Here is a 6,164-nt window from a genome sequence, read left to right as displayed (position 1 = left end):
TTTCAGAGAATAAATGTTTTAAATAAATATTTATTTTGACAGGTTGTGTCAGTGTTCTACCATTTTACATACAGTACCTTTTTTTTACATAAAAAAACAATGTCTAACATCTCATTCATCTGGTCTAAGCAATCCTCATAATTTATCTGAACTATCTGAAAAGATATCTGAAAAGCAGCATTCACTAAGGCAGCACTTTAAACAATCAACGCCACGGTCAGTCTTAAATAATAAGGAATGAACAAATAAATGAATGTTCTACATTTAAAATTACAGTTGCTTATTATCTTAAGTTAAAATAGCTTAGTTGATTATAATAGTTTATGTGGAAGCATGAGAGCACCTGATATATATCCCTCTCCCTCTGCTGGCCTTGGAGGGTGCGTAGAGCGTACACTCCACCAGAACGTTAAGCTGCTGGGTCTCGCGGGCGCTGCAGTGGGGTGGAGTGGAACCGACGCAGGTCCACCCGGAAGGAGCCCTTCTCTAGGGTCATGCATGGCTCACATCAAGCCCCCCACTCTATCAATTCAATTTAAGGGCTTTATTAGCATGGGGAACATATGTTAACATTGCCAAAGCAAGTGAAGTAGATAAACAAAAGTCTCTGTATCTATGTAGGAGATATTTGCTTGGCACATCATACTTGGGAGAGGAATATAGTCAGTCCAGACATTGCATCTGGACATTTTTGCAAATAAGCCTCTGAATACTTTCTGCTGCATAGCCATCCATGGCACTTAATAAAGTTATACATAATTTGAACTACATTTTTCTAACTACCAAATTCTGCCACAAGAGGTCACTATGAGCCAAAACTTGCGTCTGTTACTTATGGTTGTTCATAATAACCGGTCTCTTGTAACCACTGGTCCTTAAGAGTCTAAGTAACATAATTAAAAACAAAATCCCCATCAAAATCAGTCAGTTTAAACTAGAGATTCGTTTTATTTTTTGGGCTGCGTCTCAAACAACCGCATCGGCCTATGTTGCCTTCGGCATCTGTGATAGAAGGTGGCCAAGCTACAGTGCTGTTTGTCAGACCATGAGACATCCCGAAAATCGGTCTTCTCACTAAAACCTCTGTTGCATCGGAATGGTTTGGGCTACAAACTAATATGACCAGTGACCACTCTATGGAAAGGGGAGAGTCTCATGAACACGTTTTGCTCTTTGGCCAACACAAGTGTCAAGGGACTTGTCTGAAGGTAACCCATACAAATGAGTGGAAGTATGGAGTTAGTTTTGTGCCAACAAAAGTAAGGGGTTAAATATGAGTAAAATATATATATTTCCTGAGCTTTTTAAAGTCCAATACCTTATTCCTCATGATTTATTTTTTGACMGGTCTTTTTTGCCATTTATGATTGCGTTATTCAATGTGTTTCTATGCGATATAGTAGTAACGGCCAAATGCAATATTTTATCAAATACATGATATATATTTTTTTGATACCGAAAGGGGTCCAAACATTCAAAATCAAAAACAATTCCATATTTTTAGACTTTTTGTCACACCCTGYCCTTAGTATTCTTTGTTTTCTTTATTATTTTAGTTAGGTCAGGGTGTGACATGGGGAATGTATGTGTTTTTTGTCTGTGTCTATGTGTAGTGTTTGTGTCAGCACTATTGGTAGATATAGCTTCACGGTCGTCAGTTTGTTATTTTGTTAGTTTGTGTCTAGTGTTTGGTTCGTGTGGTTTTTCCTGTCTTCTAAATAAAGAGAAGATGTATTTTGCACACGCCGCGCCTTGGTCCTCTCTCTCTCCCATTGACTACGTGACAGAATTACCCACAGATCGGACCAAGCGGCGTGTCAAGCGGCAACAGGACCCACCTACACAGGATTTTGGACATGGGAGGACGAATTAGAGTGTAAGGGACCTTGGGCTCAACCGGAGAAATATCGCCGCCCCAAAGCTGAGCTGGAGGCAGCGAAAGCGAGAGGCGGCGATATGAGGGAGGCAGCAGGAAGCAAGGCTGGAAGCCGCGTGAGTACAACCCAAAAATTTCTTGGGGGGGGGGCTAAGAGGTGGTGGGCCAAGAAGTTAGTGGGCCGAGGGCAGGTAGGAGACCTGCGCCCATTTCCAAGGCTAACCGTGGAGAGCGAGAGTACGGGCACACTGTGTTACGCAGTAAGCGCATGGCTGTCTCCTGTTCGCGTGCATAGCCCGGTTCGGTACATTCCGCTCCACGTATCGGCCCCCCAGCCCAGTACCACCAGTGCCTACACCACGCACCACGGCTTCCAGTGGCGTTTCCAGAGCCCTGTTCTCCTCACGCACTAGCCCTATGGTGCGTGTCTCCCAGCCCATTACCACCAGTGCCTACACCACGACCAAGCCTCCTGTGTGTCCCCAGAGTCCTGTGCGTCCTGTTGCTGCTCCCGCACTAGCCTAAGGTGTGTGTCCCTTAGCCCGGTACCTCCAGTTCCGCGCCACGCACCAGGCTAAGTGCGTCTCAGCCGGCCAGAGTCTGCCGTCTGCCCAGCGGCCGCCTGAACTGCCCGTGCTGCCCAACGCCGTCTGAACTGTCCGTACTGCAAAGCGCCGGCATGAATGCCCATCTGGACTGAGCCTTCAAAACGCCGCGCTGCCATGAGCCTTTGAGCCGTCCGCCAGACAGGAGCCGCTAGAGCCTTCCGCCAGACAGGATCAGCAGAGCCTTCTGCCAGACAGGATCAGCCAGAGCCATCCGTCTGCCAAGCGCCATCTGAGCCATACCGCTACCAGAGCCCATCTGAGCCATCGTCTACCAAGCGCCATCTGAGCATCCGTTACCAGCGCCATCTGACCATCCGTCTACCCAGCGCCATCTGAGCCATCCGTCTACCCAGCGCCATCTGAGCCATCCGTCTGCCAACAGAGCCATTAGAGCCGCCGCTGTCCCGAGCCGTTAGAGCCGTTAGTCAGTCAGGAGCCGCTAGAGCATTCGTCAGTCAGATCTGCCAGAGCCGGCCAACCAGACAGGAATCTGCCAGAGCGCCAACGAGACAGATCTGCCAGGGCGCCAACCAGACAGGATCTGCCAGAGCCGCAACAGACAGGATCTCCAGAGCCGCCAACCAGACAGGATCTTGCAAGACGCCGCCAACCCAGACAGGATCTGCCAGAGCCGCAACCAGCCAGACCAAGCCAGAGCGTCAGCCAGACATGACCAGCAGAGCCTCAGCCAGACATGACCAGCCAGAGCCGTCAGCCAGCCATGACCAGCCAGAGCCGTAGCTAGCCATGCCAGCAGACCGTCAGCCAGCCAGGATCCGCCAGAGCCAGCCAGCAGGATCCGCCAGAGCCAGCACGCCAGGATCCGCCAGAGCCAGCCAGCAGCATCCGCCAGAGCCAGCCAGCCAGGATCCGCCCCTCAGTCCGGCAGCTGCCGTCCTCAGTCCGGAGCTGCCCCTTATCCGTGTGGCTGCCCCTTGTCCCGGTGCTGCCCCTTGTCCCGGTGCTGCCCCTTGTCCCGGTGCTGCCCCTTGTCCCGGTGCTGCCCCTTGTCCTGCTGAGGCCTATTATTTTAGGTGGGGGTATTTGGAGGGTGGCCATTTGGAGGAGGCTACCAAAGCGGGTTGTGTCTAGTGTTTGGTTCGTGTGGTTTTTCCTGTCTTCTAAATAAAGAGAAGATGTATTTTGCACACGCCGCGCCTTGGTCCTCTCTCTCTCCCATTGACGATCGTGACACTTTTAGAGGTTAATGCCTATTTGTCAGTGTGCTAGAAAACAACAGCACATGATTGTAATTAACATGGTTTAGATAACTGTGATCTTGTGCAACAGTAATTACATGGCACAGCCCTTCTACAGTCATGTGGAACCAATGTATTCACTCAACATAAAACAAAACAGCTACTCATCATCCTTCGCTTTTCTAAATATTTATCTGATTCTCGGCCAAAATTACAACACGTAGTTTTACTCTAAACTGTATACCCAAATCTGGCTCTGATTTTAGACTAAACATTTATGTCCCTACTCTACACAATGTGTTATTCTAGCTCTGAGTCAGTGCTACAGCCCTGGCTGTGGGAATCCCCCATCCAGAATAGAACATGTAAACATGTATACTTGGCTCTTAACCACACTGTKCATGGGTCCCTCCCTGCCTCTTCCATAACTGAACACTGATGGAGAGTGTTTGACCCACAAGTGGTCTCCATGATGCCCTCCAGGAGGGCGATGATCTCAAACTCATGCTCCCTCAGCTGTTCAGGGCCCAGCTCCCAGAAGGGGCTGGAGAATGTGGATCTCACTCAGGTCACCCAGTCGGAACATCAGACACAGCTGGTCGTCACGGTTGGCTACGACGCAAGTGCAGCTGAAGAGCAGCGTCTCTGCCCTCTTCTTGGACAGGATACTTTGACGAACATGCAGCCCACCATGAGAGTGTCGATCATGGAGCTGTCGTGGCTGAATCAGAATTAGTTAGGTAACATAGATAAATATGATGTTTTATTTACTATCATATTATGCTTATGTGGGATACTTGTCAGTTAGAATGTCTCTTTTTGAACTATACTGTCGGCAGTTGCATTTTCCTTTCTCTCTAGGGAAAAGTCACTTGGGGCCCAGAGAGGGGAGGAGAATGGCAGTGTCTGGAACCATTGTATTACCCCTCTGATGTGTTGAACTTATCTTTCATGGTATATGATCTAGYGAATCACTCCCCTTTCTGAGCTTGTCCAGGATGGGGTATATTTGAGATGGGAGTATCTAGAATTGACAATTGATATAGGCCATTGGATGAGGTAATGTTTTGGTCCTAAGTGGTATCAAGAACGAGATTAGAACCTTGGTTAAAGAGACCAAACTGAACGATAATTTATAGCTAATGCTATCTGGATGGGATACTCCTCTTTCAAGTAAAAGGTTCTTTGTGAACTGTTCCTAAGATCTGTGTTTCGTCATGTGAGTTGAGAGGGGTGTGTCTTGGCTATAAATGATACTAAGAATTGTTTTGTGGGGACTCTCAGAGAATTCAATTATAGACACTGAATTGATCTGAGAGTCAAAAAGGGCTATGGTGAAGCTCATATAAWTAAAGATGGACTTTATAATATAACTCTGARTTGTGTGTGGTTTGCTCTCTCAATGTTTAGTAATACAGGAAATTACCACGACAGAGCCCATGATGCACTGCATCATGACCAGCAACACGCCCTCGCGGCAGGCCCGGTTGACGGGGAGCGAGCTGTAGCCGATGGTGCGTTGTGTCTCCACAGAGAAGAGCAGGGCTGAGATGAAGTCATCTACTCCCAGGTAGCAGGGCTGCTGCCCCAGGGTCTGGTCCTGGCTGCTATTAGGAGGAGGCTCCAGGTCCCCATGCAGAAACACAATCAGGAAGTAGAGATCAGCGAACCAGAACCAGGTGGTGGTGTAGCACATCATGAAAACAAAAAGGAACCAGCAGTACTGCAGGTCCACAAAGGAAGTGAAGATGTCAGACAGGAAACGGCCCCTCTTCGCAATGTGACACAGGTTGACCCAGCACTTCCTGTCCTTGGCCATCCTGTCCATCTCACGGGTGAGGCTGGGGCTGCGTGAGGGGGTGCGGTGGGGACAGGGGTGAGACCCCGTAAGGGGTTGGCTTGGCCATGTTGGGCACACTGGGGGCGTGTCGGGGAACACCATTGACCTAGGAACAGAACAGGGCTTGATCTGCCTACGTGGGGCCCTGGATGGAGAGCCACTGACCCCGGAAGTAGCCGTGCCTCCCCCTGGTATGGGCTGTGGGGGATGTCTGTGGTGCTTGTGTCGACGCATGAGGGGGCTCAGGCTGGTAGGAGCCACTGGGAATGATGTCAGAAAAGGGGAGGAGGTTGATGCTGCGTGGGGACTCTGGAAGGGAGATGGAGAGAAAGAGAGAGCTCTTTCAAATCTACAAATTTCAAGCAGACAACCACGGACAAGTTGTGGCCTGGTTTTGATCTTATCTATCGGAAAGATATCAATTTGTCTCTGTGGATGGTTTGTCCTCTGACAAATCAACTGTAAATTTCGGTGTTCCTCAAGGCTCCGTTTTAGGACCACTATTGTTTTCACTATATATTTTACCTCTTGGTGATGTCATTCGGAAACATAATGTTAACTTTCACTGCTATGTGGATGACACACAGCTGTACATTTCGATGAAACACGGTGAAGCCCCAAAATTGCCCTTGCTGGAAGCC

The sequence above is a fragment of the Salvelinus sp. IW2-2015 genome, unplaced genomic scaffold, assembly GCF_002910315.2.
Source record: "Salvelinus sp. IW2-2015 unplaced genomic scaffold, ASM291031v2 Un_scaffold16593, whole genome shotgun sequence".
NCBI lineage: Eukaryota > Metazoa > Chordata > Actinopteri > Salmoniformes > Salmonidae > Salvelinus > Salvelinus sp. IW2-2015.
This window is presented reverse-complemented; position numbering follows the sequence as displayed.